The sequence below is a fragment of the Phalacrocorax carbo genome, unplaced genomic scaffold, assembly GCF_963921805.1.
Source record: "Phalacrocorax carbo unplaced genomic scaffold, bPhaCar2.1 SCAFFOLD_36, whole genome shotgun sequence".
In the NCBI taxonomy this organism is placed as follows: Eukaryota; Metazoa; Chordata; class Aves; order Suliformes; family Phalacrocoracidae; genus Phalacrocorax; species Phalacrocorax carbo.
In genome coordinates this window covers 902056-915333 of record NW_026990495.1, presented here as the reverse complement: position 1 = coordinate 915333, position 13278 = coordinate 902056, and positions in this window count along the sequence as shown.

Sequence of the window (13278 nt, the reverse complement as noted above, 5' to 3'; positions counted from 1 at the left end):
AAGTTTTAAATGCACACCAGCACTTCCGTGAATGTGAACACAAATTTTAAAAGCCACCCGAAAACAACAGCAGCCTGTTTGACAAAAAACTAACTCCTGCTGAGGAGAAGCGCACGCTGCTCTGGAACACGCAAAGCCGTCTGCGTGCAGCTTTATTACAAGGTCTTTAGCAAGACAGACCTTTCAGCACCTGCAACCCCTCCCAGGACAACCCCGACTGCGAGGGCAGAGGTACAGGCACATGGGGACGCCTGTACTAAAGCTCTACAACAAAAGAACACAGGCTGTCCTTCAGCCTCCGTGCAAAATGCAACACAGGGACAACAGGGAGCTTTACAGCAACAACAAAGTTTTACACAACAATAAAACAGAGAAGGGAGCATCACAAGGTATCCCTTTTTTCCTACGTTGTTTTTTTCCCCCCAGAGGTGGGGAAAATACCCAAACCCCTAAGCCCCAAAGTTTTCTCCTCTCCCATATCAAGCACTTGCTGTGACTGCGCTGCCTGGCAGTCTACTACAGAATTTACCTTTCCTCTTGGCTACAGGAGCTCTCATCTTAGAAGTGCCCACAGTAACCTAGACAACTTTATATTGTTTCCGACTGCCTGGAAATCAAATTAAATTTCCAACCTTCTCTGCTACTCAAAGTGCTACCAAAAGCGTTTTGATTATTCAAATTCTTGCTGCTCCAAGTCTGGATGACCCTTACGAGGAAAGCAGAAATACTGCCCATACCGTGCTGCAGAATTAGCCACAGTTCAAGTGTTGCTCAAACTTCCTTTTAAGATTTACTTTTTGTTGTACAACTGGCTCCAAATCAACCTTTTCCATTTTTGCATACCATCTTCCAAAAAGGTTTCCTGGTTTTCATGCTTCAGTTTTCCCTGTAGAAGCTCCTGAAACCGCCTATTTTCCCACGACGCTCGGCACTGGCTTTGCATATTCTCCTAGGCCACTGCCCACTCATTCTGGGAATGAACACAGGAAACCTGTCTCAGCTCACTGAATCGGAATGCTACCCTTCTGCCTCATACAAACCAGGAAGGTCCGTGAAAATACCGTTCCAGAGTTCTGAAACATGCAACCATCCATTATAAACCAATTTAATACCATTAATGTTTTCAATTCAGATTTGCTTTTACAAGAATCCATTACAAATGATACTCCATTAACAGTTTCAGTTTCCTGCTGCGTGTCACATGCATATCCAGAGGGCAATCAGAGATGCTTCCACCAAAAAAAAAAAACACAAACCAAGAAGAACAACAAAATCCCGGCCCCCCAATTCTTTCTAAGCCTGAATTTGGCATTTTTAATCTCATTCCTTTACTCTCTGAATGACTACGCATCTACTTGTACACTAAAAGGCAGTCAGACAGCCATGATAAATACCCTGTATTAATCCACCAACGGCTTGACACCTTGCACCAGAGTTCCTCTAAGTCAGTCCTAACCTGTTGTGCTGGTTTTGGCTGAGAAGGGGTTAATTCTCCTCACTGTGGGGGTCGCCTACCTTTCCAGCTTCCCGCGCTCTGCCACGTGTGTGTGGGGGGGCTGGGAGGGTCGGGGCCGTGGTGGGGGCGGCTGACCCCGACTGGCCAATGGCAGGTTCATTCCATACCACGTGACACCATGACCAGTATATTGAGGGGGGGCAGCGGCAGCGCGGGAGCAGCGCGGCGTCGGGTCGGCGGGCGGCTGCAGGACGTGCCGTTCATTTCGGCGGTTCGTTCCCCCTCTCCCCTCCCTTCCCCCCTCCCCCGGGGCTTTGCGCCTCTCGTTGTTCTCCTTTACATTGCATTTCTGTTGTTGTTTCTTTTAATTTTAATTATTAAACTGTTCTTATCCCGCCCCACGAGCGTTACCCCTCTGATTCTCTCCCCCATCTACCGGTGGGGGAGGGAGCGAGCGACTGTGTGGGGTTGAGCTGCCGGCTAAACCACGACACCTGTACAACTTAGTTGCCCACAGACAACAGACCCACATGGAAAACAGTCCAGAAATTAAGGTGCTCATTAAAGCCTTAAAACAGGAGTGACAAAAACTGCAGAGTGGAGTTAAGATTCGATCTGCATTTTACTTTTAAAAAGAATCAGTGTGAAAATCAGAGAAACACTCAGGCAGATTAAAAACCTATATTAGGTAATGTATAAATGTGGAAGGAGGAGTTACAGAATAAATTCAAAACATATGGGCAGTGGCCAAGTGCCAGATTTATCTACCTGAGTTTGCTTACCCTTACTCCCACTCACCACTTGGAAGTTAACAGCCCAACGAGCAATACCTGTGCCCTGTCTGTGCTGCTCTAACTCATCTCAGAACAGCAAAATGATAGGAAGCAACATGAAAGCAACAGACCAAGCATGCTTGTACTCAAGAGCACTCATCAGGGCAGATTTAATTACCTTGTTCAAATAGCACTGCTTTCTTCACGGAGTCTCAGAAGGAAGATATTAAATGTAGTATCTGATGCACACCATAGATTTCATTACACTTTACATGAAAAACAGACAAGACCAACACGCATCAGCATTTGACACTAGAGCCGCTTTACCCAGCTACCTCCTAGGGTTATTCTCCAACACGACTATTCTTGCATTCAGGAGTTGCAGTCCCTGTCTAACGTGGTTAAGCTAGCAAAAGTTCCTCAAGTCCGTTCTGTCTGAAATTACGCTCTTTTTTACACTTGCTTGGCGTACCTGGACAGAGGGGCGCAGGCGCTGAGTGTCTCAGTGCAGAGCACACACGCAGCCTTCCTGACAGAGGCAGACCCCAGTTAAGACAACGTTCCCGGCGCACCCACAGCAGCATACGGCAGCAGCGTATGGCCTTTCAGGGAAGGTGTGCCTTGAATGATTTGTTAACCAAATCACCATCAGACCCCTTCTTTCCCAGAGCAGCCCCCCATGCACTGTGGATGACCACACGCTGCAGCCAGTGGATGTCAAAGAAAGCGTACCCCCCTTGATCAACAAGGCTGGCAACGGGCAACAACAGGCGAGGAGAAGGCTGAGGTACTCAACCACTTTGTTGCCTCAGTCTTCACTGGCAACCTCTCTTCCCACACCTCTAGAGTGCATGCACCGCAAGACAGGGACTGGGCAAGCAAAGTCCCTCCCACTGGAAGAGAAGCTCGAGTTCGCGACCACCTGAAGAACCTGAACACCCATAAGTCTGAGGGACCTGGCCAGATGCATCCCAGAGGCCTGAGGAACTGGCTGCTGTAGCTGCCAAGCTACTCTCCATGATAGCTGAAAAGTCAAGGCAGTCAGGTGAAGCCCCTGGCGGCTGGAAGAAGGGAACGGATCTGAGGGGCGTTCTATGTGCGCCTGCATCACTGGGTGTACGCTGTGAGTGTGCGTGTGGGCAGACGGGTGGGTGCACACTCCGTGCGTGCATGCGGTGTGTGGGGGTGGGTGCACTCCGCAGGCAGGCGTGCTGTAGGGCATGCATGCACTGCCTCTGTGTGTGCGTTTTGTGTGTGCCCGCTCTGTGCGTGTGCGCGCGCGTATGCCCGCTGGCCAGATGTGCGTATTGTAGAATCATAGAATAGTTTGGGTTGGAAGGGACCTTTAATGGTCATCTAGTCCAACCCCCCTGCAGCGAGCACGGGCATCTTCAACTAGACCAGGTTGCTCAGAGCCCCGTCCAGCCTGACCTTGAATGTTTCCAGGCATGGGGCATCTACCACCTCTCTGGGCAACCTCTGCCAGTGTTCCACCACCCTCGTCGTACAACATTTCTTCCTTAGATCTGGTCTAAATCTACCCTCGTTTAGTTTAAAACCATTAGCCCCAGCACATCAGAAATATGGAATGGAGCACCTGCTACATCTCTTTGTCCATGGGGATTCACTCAGTCCAAGCCTACTGGTGAAGCCATTACTCACAGCAGTCCTTCCACGCCATAGCCATCACTCCTCTTGGGAACAGACAGGAAAGCTCTGCATGACAAAGGCTGTCAGGACATGCTCCAGAAACAGAAGACCAGTGCAATAAGATCCTCATCACCTAATCGCATACAAATAATTCTAGCTCCATGAAATTATTCTTGAAAATGAAACACACAGAACAGCATCCACCACCAAAGCTCTTTCAGTGGTAGCTTTAATTGCTGCAGAGCTGCAGGCTGACAACCTGACCATCACTGTCACAGGACCCCAAAAGAAATGATAACTGGCAAACAGTAACTCTACCCATAGCCCATATCTATCTAGCCTGGAAAGGCAGATCCCGCTTTTCGGAAATAACTTGGAAAGAAACCAAGTTATTTCGAAGGCCAGCTCAGCCCAACTCATTTTGCTGGGGTAAAGCTGTGCAGCTCAGAGGAAAAAAAGCTGACTTGGGTGCTGGAAAGCACACGAACGTCAGAGTTCAGAGCTAAAAAGGGCAAAAGCCTTGATAGGGCTCCTTTTCACTGTCCTCATACCTGTGTGCATGCTGTGACTTCCTCGTTTCCCTGAAGTCCTCCCAGACTAACCGGGAAGTGGCTTCTGTCCAGGCCATGTGCCATGAAGAGATACCTTTTTGACCACGAAGCAGGTAGCAAACAATTGCATCTGCAGAAGCAAAGGGGTAGCTGCGCCTTGGCTTTGGAGATGCCCGAAGCTGCCCTGAGCCCCAGGAGCCCCTGGTGCCCCAGCATTTGCTTGGCCCTGAAGCCCCGCGGGGCCTGCCAGCGCTGGGGAGCCCTGGGGACAGACGCAAAGGACAGTAGTCAGGCCACGTGGGGAGAGCGATGGGGGTCCTATCCTTCCTTCTGGACACAGGAGGATGCCCTGGGCCACGCCAGGACAGGGCGTCTCTCCCCGCCACGCTCAGGGGAAGGCGAGGCCTGAGGAAGGCCCTGGGCGCTGGGCTCAGCACGGGCACTGGGAGCCGGGGCAGGGCCCTGTCTCCTGCCAGGTGCCGGCCTGGCCGATGCCAGCAGCTCCCGTCACGCGGCTCCTCCCGCCCAGGGCTGTGGCTGGAGCACAGACCGACCCGCATCTTGGGAAAGACTTGCTGATGCAGAGCACACCCAGGGCAGCTCCCCTCGCGGCAGGGCAGCTCCCCGACGCTCCTGCCCCCTGCCCTCCCTCCCTGGCAGGCCCAGCCCCCACGAGCGGCCCGAGGGATGCAGAGCTGCGCACACCGCGATACCGCTGAGAGAGCAGCGCCCGGTGCCATGGCCCTTCCCGAAGGCCGTCTCTGCACAGCCCAGTGTCCCGGGGGGCTGAGGAGCGAGCTGCGGGGGCAGCGGGCGCAGGGCAGCCCTGTGAGGAGAGGCCCCGGCTGCCTGTGCCCGCCCGGCAACAGCCACACCATTGGCCACGGCTGAGCCAATCAGCGGGGCCGGAGGCGGCCAGTCAGTCCCAGCCGGGCTGGGGCGGGGCCGGAGGGGGCAGAGGCCGAGAGGCCTGAGGAGAAATGGGTGAGGGGGTCCGGGGGCAGCCGGGCTGAGGGGGGTGCCGGGGGAGCTGCAGGAGCAGGGATCTGCGGGTGCGGGTGGGTCTGTGGGGAGGGACCTGGAGACCTTGCCCACGGGCCCTGCCGTGGCCCAGGCCACCAGCCCTGGGCCTGAGCGCTCAGCCCCAGGGACGGCCCCACAGCCAGGGGCAGAGCGGTTCCTGCTGCTGCCCCGAGGGTCGCCAGCCCCAGCCCGCACAGCTGGAGGTCAGTGTTTCATGCCCGCAGGGCAGGGGAAGTTTGAGCAGCCTCCTTGCCAAAAGGTGGCCCCAGGCTTTGGAGCAGGCATGCTCTGGTGGGGACAGGCCAGGTGCCTTGGCTGTGCACAGGCCTTCAGGTGGGTCTCATGCTCAGGGACAAGCTCCTCTCTGTTGACAGCCTTTCAGACATGGGGATTTCCAGACATGGAAGTTGTTCCTCCCTCCTGCTGAGAGCACGCACCGGGGCTTTGTTGTCAGAGAAGCAAGCGGGGAGCGCTCCTGGTTGGATGCAGCTCCCTCGGCAGATGCTTGAGCTCATCTCTCGGCCCCAAGGTCTGATACGTGCCTTTCCCCCTGCCCAAGCTCTGCCGCCGACTTTTGGGAAATGGGGGGACGGAGGGTGGATGGTTTTCGCACAGCTGGCAACTTCCAGTCAACCTGTCAGGGAGGTTTTGTTCCTGGTTCTTGAAATAACAAGTTGTTTGGGTTTTTCTTTTTAATATATTACTTCCAAGGAAACTTCTCCAAGGAAAGCGCAGTGTTTAGCTCTGATTGCTCCTTGTGTGGACTGCATCTGTCCTCAGCCAGGCACACAATAGCTTTCAGGCGAGGAATGGGACTATTCCAGGGTGAAGTGAACAATCGGGATCTCAAGCCTGTTTTGTTTAAGGCAACCAGGTGAGAATGTGTGGTTAGAGCTGTCTGTCTTCCTTCCCCTTTTGACTGCAGTGCTCCCCGCTAGTTCTGTGTAACAGTCACTTCTACCCCTCAGCTCCATCAGGTTTGAATTTCTGTAAATTGATGCTGCGCTTTGCACCTGTTTCTACTTGACTCTTCACAGAGTTGAAAATTCCCTCTTCAGATCTGTCTACTTTCTTCTCCCCCTGTCCTACCCGCAGAACTGTGTTTGGCTGCAGGGGCTGCAGAGTCTGTGTTTCCTTCCCGTGGTGAGGAAAATATGGACATGAAAAAGAAGTGGATAGTGATTCTGAAAAGACTCCTTTCTTTGTGTTTGTTCTCACATGCAATTGCCTCTTGTGGGTTGTTAAGTGATGTGAGTTACTCTGAGTCTTGGCAATCCCTTGTTGGCAACCCTGTGCTCAGGAGGTGCATCAGAAACTCTGTTTGGGCATTGCTTATGTCAGACAAGTAACCGTAGCCCTTTCTGAAAAATAGCTCATGGGTGAGTCAGTTCCTCGGCCGTAACAGAAGGGTTTCTGTTTGCATCTGCAAGAAGTCAGGAGCAAACCCTGCTGAGGGAAGCCCTGAGAAGACAGGGAAGAGGAGAGAGAAGAACAGTTTTGGAGCGTTAGGCTGCTTCACCCCCGATGGTGTCACACCTCCTGGCACATTGACTCTGGGTAAGGGCGCTCTCGGGGTGTTTTCTGAGCTTTCCCGTGCTCACCACCAGAGAGCCGCCGGCCCTGGGGGAAGGGTGGCACCCCCTTCTGTGTGCACCCCAGGATCTTGTCACGCCGCATAACCTCCTGCGCAAACAGAAGCGGCCAATAGTCGCCTTCTTTGGGGAGGCTGCTGTGGGCACGAGGAAGATGCTGGGAGCAGGCTTCCTTCAGGTCATCCTGGGGGCAGGTAGGGAGCAGAATGGGAGTGAAGTGCTGCCGCTGCCATATGTGTGCAGGCCTAGGGTGGCTGCAGTGGAGGAAATGGTGTTGTTTCAGCAAGGGGCACTTTCTCTTGTCTTACCCTCAGAGGACGACTGCCAGAGTCTGGAAAGCTGGAGGGGAAGGAGAGGGCAGGGGTGCGAGAAATGAGATGTCAGCTAGAGCAGGTTGCGGGAGCGAGGGTACCTGTTGCCTCATGGTCTCCAAAGAGAGTCGCTGCTCAGTACTGAGGCGTCCTGGATCCTGCTGCAGAGACTGAACTGGCGTCAATCCCATTTCCCAGTGTCGATACTCAACATTTCCTCCACCAGCCTCATATATATATATTCCTGTTGTGCTGCCTTCCAGCACATATCTGTGCAGCCCTGCTCACCCTGAGCCTCACATCCCACAGGGTACAGCGGGATGGAGCTGTGAGGAGCACACTCAGGTGTACAAGGGTTTGGCAGTGCAGATGTTAGCGGATAGTCTAGGCCAAGCCAAAATAAGCCTTCTGGAAACCCAGGGGGCTGGGAAGTTTGCCATGTTAACGGCGAGAGGCCTGCAGAAGGCAGTGGAAGCCCAGTGAGGTTGTTAATGCTTAAACCTCACAAGGTTTTCTTTGTGCTGTGCTTCCCTGCAGAAGAGCAGCAAACCTCATCCCACCTACCTCTGGGGCAAGCCTTGATGCTTTTGTGATCGCTCTGCTGTTCTCTGTATTGGTTGCCAGAGCAAAGTTCCCTTGAGAGACAAGGATCAGGAGGAGGTGGTCATCTTGTTGATTTCCTTGAAACGGGGGAATTTTACAAGCAGTGGAGATCTGGCTGAAGGTCAAAACTGGTGTCTGGAGATGAGGAGAGGGCAATGCAGAGAGAGCAGAACAGGTGAGAGGAGCACAGTGTGCTGGGAGAGCATGTCTGTGTTCTCATTACTGGGAGATGCTAGAGTAGATCGAGAATCTGGTTCCCTGAGACCATATAGCAGCGTGTAGCAGAGTGGCCAGGAGGAGACTGCTGGGGAAGAGCTTGAGAAGCCAGGGGATGTGCAATGCTGCAGTCAGCGCAATGGCAGGAGAGGGGGTCAGAAGACCTTGCGTTTTAAAACCTAAGCCAGACCAGAAGGCTTGTCATGGTACCTGAGTTGTCTTTAACTGCAGTTTCCGCACCTGTGAGAGCGCAGGCATTTGGCTGCGAGTTTGTAGTACTGACTGGTTTGCAGCTTAAACCTACTTTGTAAGCACGGAAGAGAAGTGGGCATGGACAGGCAGAGGCTTCAGGCACCGGCAAAGGAGGGATGGGGCAGTCTGTAATATTTCTTTCAGGATCAAAAGCTGAAGGACGTTTCCATTCAAAGAGCCGAGCCTGTTGGGAGCTCCAGTCTCCAAAGTTCCAAAACCTGTGTATCGAACAGTGACCAGCCCTGATGTTTCTTTCTGCTACTCTCTGGCAGTTTCTGTGGGCTTTCTCTTTGGCTGGTGGTTAATCTCTGCTAGGTGTACAAGCGCAGTTCCATCAAACCACTCGCAAACCTGCCACTTGCCCACCTGCTGCTGGGGGGCCAAGCCAAAGGGATGAGGCCTCGTGCCCATACCAAGCCTGAAGCAAAGTGAAAGCACTGAGAAGGTCACCCAGTCAGCCCTGAGCCAGAGTGCAGACATCCAAGCTGCGCTGAGAGGGAAGAGCCTGGAAAGCAATTCATGGGCGGGGGGCGATGGAAGCAGGTACAGTGTATGCGGCAGCTGGGATTAAGTGACACCCTTGTTACCCCACGTGGGTGCCAGAGGGCTGTTCCTGCTCTCTCCTCCCCAGTGCCTTAACTTAGTCTTTTGTCTGTATGCAGGGCCTTGATAACGCTACTCTGTGGGTACCCTGTATGTGATTGGCAGGTTTTCTGCATATTTGTGACCGATCTTTCTTGTTTCTTTTAAACAGGAGAATCTTGATATGTGCTGCCCAGGAACTAAAGAAATGCAAAGAACTGACGAAGAGAGAGGTGCCAGTCAAGGAGGGAGTGGAGGGTAGTTCTGGTTTTAAGCATTCTTGGCTGCGTTCTAGCCAAAAGCCTTGGCTTAAACAACTGAAATGAGCTCAACTACTGGGTATTCTTCATCCCGGCGCAGTTCTGTATTGCTACGGACTTTACCAGCCATAGCCATGGACTCCGGGCCTGTCCTGTAGTGAGCTCAAAGCAGGTATTACAAAAACAAAAGTGTGCTTTTCCAAAATGCTTACAGGATTGAAAACGACAGACGGCTGTGGGCAGGTGGGAGTACACAGGAGTGGGCAGTGTCACTCGGGATGAGGAACAGTGGTGTGCGTACAGCTGTAGCGTGACAGTTTTCATGGCCTTAGGCAGCACAGCAAGGGTTTTCAGGCAGCAAGGCCAGCTGCCAGGCGTGTGTGAACACCTCCTCGCGAGCACGGAGGTGGGCAGGGGAGAAGCCAGTGCTGTTCCTGTTGGTGCGTAGCAGGTGACCGTCGGTGGAAGCTGCTCTCAGGGCCTGTAATCAGGTAATCTGTGGCAGAGCCAGAACTTGGAGTGAAGGAGCTGGGGTTGTTTACGCTGGAGAAGAGGAGGCTGAGGGGAGACCTTATTGCTCTCTACAACTACCTGAAAGGAGCTTGTAGTGAGGTGGGGGTTGGACTCTTCTACCTAGTAACAAGCAATAGGACAAGAGGAAATGGCCTCAAGCTGCACCAGGGGAAGTTTAGGTTGGACATTAGAAAAAACTTCTTCACCAAAAGGGTTGTCAAACATTGGAACAGGCTGCCCAGGGAAGTGGCTGAGTCTCCATCCCTGGAGGTATTCAAAACAAAGGTAGACGTGGTGCTTGATGACATGGTTTAGTGGTGGACTTGGCAGTGATAGGTTAGCGGTTGGCCTCGGTCCAAAGGGTCTTTTCCAACCTTAACAATTCTATGGTTCTATGATTCTCCCTTACCACCAGTGCTGTCAATCAGTTCAGGGAATAATGCTTTGGAGGGGGTTCAGATCGGTGGTAATTACAGAATAATTACATGATTATTATTGTGGTAGTCTGAGGGTACGAGAAGAAGCAAGAGTTGGGGAGGAGAGGGTAATTTTAATTAGCTGTAAGATTTTTGACAATGCAGCTTTTGTGGGTCAGTGATGACCATCACGGTGGCTGAGACTCTCTTATGGAAATTCTTCTGTTGTGGAGCTGAATCCCCAATCACCCTCTAACAGTCTTAGCTGGACTGCTGGATCTGGCAGCGTGTGGTTTCTTTTCTTAAAACTGAAGATAGTGTAGTTACAGGGAGAGCCTGCTTGGAGGTTTTAGTAGTTTGGGGCAGGGGCCAGTTGGGGGCTGGGGCCTTTGTGGGAGGGGGCTGTTTCTGCCCTGTGCCCTTGGCCTGGCGCTCACAGCTGGGAACGGGCTTTCCAAAATCCTGCTAGAAAAGAGCCAGATGTGGGAGCTGTGGCTGAGCTGGGGACAGGGAGGACCCCTGGAGCAGCCGCAGGACCTGCGGCAAACCTGCCTTCATATCGGGTCTTCCCAGCTGGACGTTGCCCAGGAATAAGTCTGAGTCTTGCTCTTCTCCTTCAGGAAGCATGGTACGCACCATGCACACCCAGAGCTGTGCCTGTGCCAGGAGAAGACTTCAAGCTCAGCCGGGGCTGAGGGTGGCAGTTCCCACCAGCTGTCCAGCTCGGGAAGATGCAGGTAAGATGCCACAGAGGGGACACCAACTGGTTGTCACTTCTCTTGCAGGAACAGGATTTAACAGCAGAAGGGAGGCAGGATTGTGGAGTAGGTGATAGGGCAGGACAAGGCAAGTGCTTTGTGCAGCTGCTTGCGCCATCACTGAAAGCAGTTTTTGCATCTTTTCAGAGAAGAGGCAGTTAGCTGCTAGATTATAGGACTGACTGCAGAGTTTTGCTTCTTTTCTCTGTGTCCTGCTCTTGGTCCCTGCCTCTCCCTTTCCCTCTCTCCTTCCTTTTTCCTCTCACCTTTTACCCTCTGTCCCGCTCCTTCGCCCTGCCTGTGTTGGGCCCTTCCTCCTGCCCTTCCTCCTGCCCTTCCTCCTGCCCTTCCTCCTGCCCTTCCTCCTGCCCTTCCTCCTGCCCTTCCTCCTGCCCTCCTCTGCTCTCTCTGTCCCTCATCCCGCTGCTCACCACCATGGTCCTGGCTTTCCCCTGCCCCTTCCCCTCCAGCCCCTTCTCCCTGTCCCTGTGCCTGCTCCTTACCAGGGGTTTCCTTTCTCCACTCCCTGCCCAGCTCCTCCCTCGTTCTCCTCGTCCCTCTGTCCATCTGCGATCCCTCTCTGGCCCCCCCACTGCCCTGTCCCACCCCTCTCCGCTGCTCTGTCCCTCTCTCCTCCTCCTCCTCCTCCTCCCCCCTGCTCCACGGGGGCTCCAGGATCTGGGCAGCCCCACAGAGGCGACCATGGGGCCTGGCAGTGGGGCAGAGCGGGGCTGGGGGACGGTGACCCCGCAGGTTCAGACAGCAGGGCAGGAGCACCGCAGAGCATGCCAGGGGCTGTAGTCCTGGGGCTGGGGGCTGCCAGGTGGCCGTGTCAGTCTCAGGAATGGCAGGGATCAAATGAAATGAAATGCCACGGACGGTTGTGTCAGGGACGCTGACATGCCCTGAGTGCTGCAGGGGATTTCTGATTTGCAGCAGCAAATCTCACCACTAAAGGAGACCAGTCCTCCCCCGATGGCATCCCTGCAGGCTCTCCGTCAGCCTGTCACTGGCTTGATGGGGCCCTGGCTGGTGGGACCCATAGGGCACGTTATGAAAATTCCCTTCCCTAACTAGTGAATCAACCAGTCTTTATTGTAGGAAAGTCTATTAGCTTTGTAGATGTCAATATGATGAGTTCACATGATACGCTGTACTGTGATGAGGGAGTGGAGTTTCCCTGGACGCTTTGCTATTCTTGACGCTGAAGTAAATCAAGGGAGCCCAGTATTAAAAAAAAAAAACAAACAAACAACAAACAAACCAAAACCAACCAACTAAACAGCCTGGCCCTGGGAAGAAGGGCTTTGCATCTGGGCAGCTTAGAGCTGTCCATGAAGGATAAGGATACCCCAGGTCACCCAAGATAATGCCAGCGTCCTAGCCCCTCTGACACATCTTTGAAACCCTCCCAGCATTGTCTGGCAGCACAGATCAGTAAGTCGAGGAAGACTGACTGCAGGGACATCGGGGTTGCTCTGCAAAGTTTGACTATGATTAGTAATCGGTAGCGTGGGTGCTAGTGACTGGTCACGTCACCTTGCACCTGACCAGCTGAAGGGTGTAAGAACCCTGTGTAAAGGCCCATTTGGGGTGCCCCTGCATTGGGTTAAAGGTAAGAGTCTGAGGAGTGGCTAGGGGGAGATCCTACCGTTGGGTCACGTGGTTCAGACAGGACCCCCTTGCTTTCTAAACTCCCTCTCCGAGAGGAATCTAGGTTTGGCTAAATCCAGGCTTAGTCTCCAACTTGGTCAATGGTTTATTTTCCAAGGGTTGTAGAAGTAACCACTCATCAGAGTATTTGTTGTTAGTAACTGATTTGGCAGATGCCCAATGTCGTGTTCTAGGGCCAGTCACATTCAATGAGAACGATCACGGCTAGATTAATGAATAGTGCAGTTTATTAAAGCAACAGATACACAGGTTCTAGGCCCATAGTGGCAACCAAACTTTTAACATTAGCTTTAGTCTGATTATGCCTTCCTGCAGCCTATCAAGTTAATCTATCTGTGAATTGCCTCAGAGTCTGCTGATCCCAATAGACTCCATCCAGGAAGAAATCTACAGCGTGATGGCTTATTGGAGTAGGTCCTATGTAAGGTCTTCTGGAAAATCTCCCTTCCACATTCAGCAGATGTGGTATATAGCAAGGCTTTGGAAGAATCTGTGGAGGAATACCCACTGCCTTTAGGCCTAGGAAAAGATCTATGGAACGTTCCAGGCATAAGGCTCCCCTTTTTGTCTGTATGGTCCTAAGGGCTGAATAGTCCACGTCCACCCATCCTATTAATTTGAAGGCTCTATTGGCATTTCCAGTTCCCG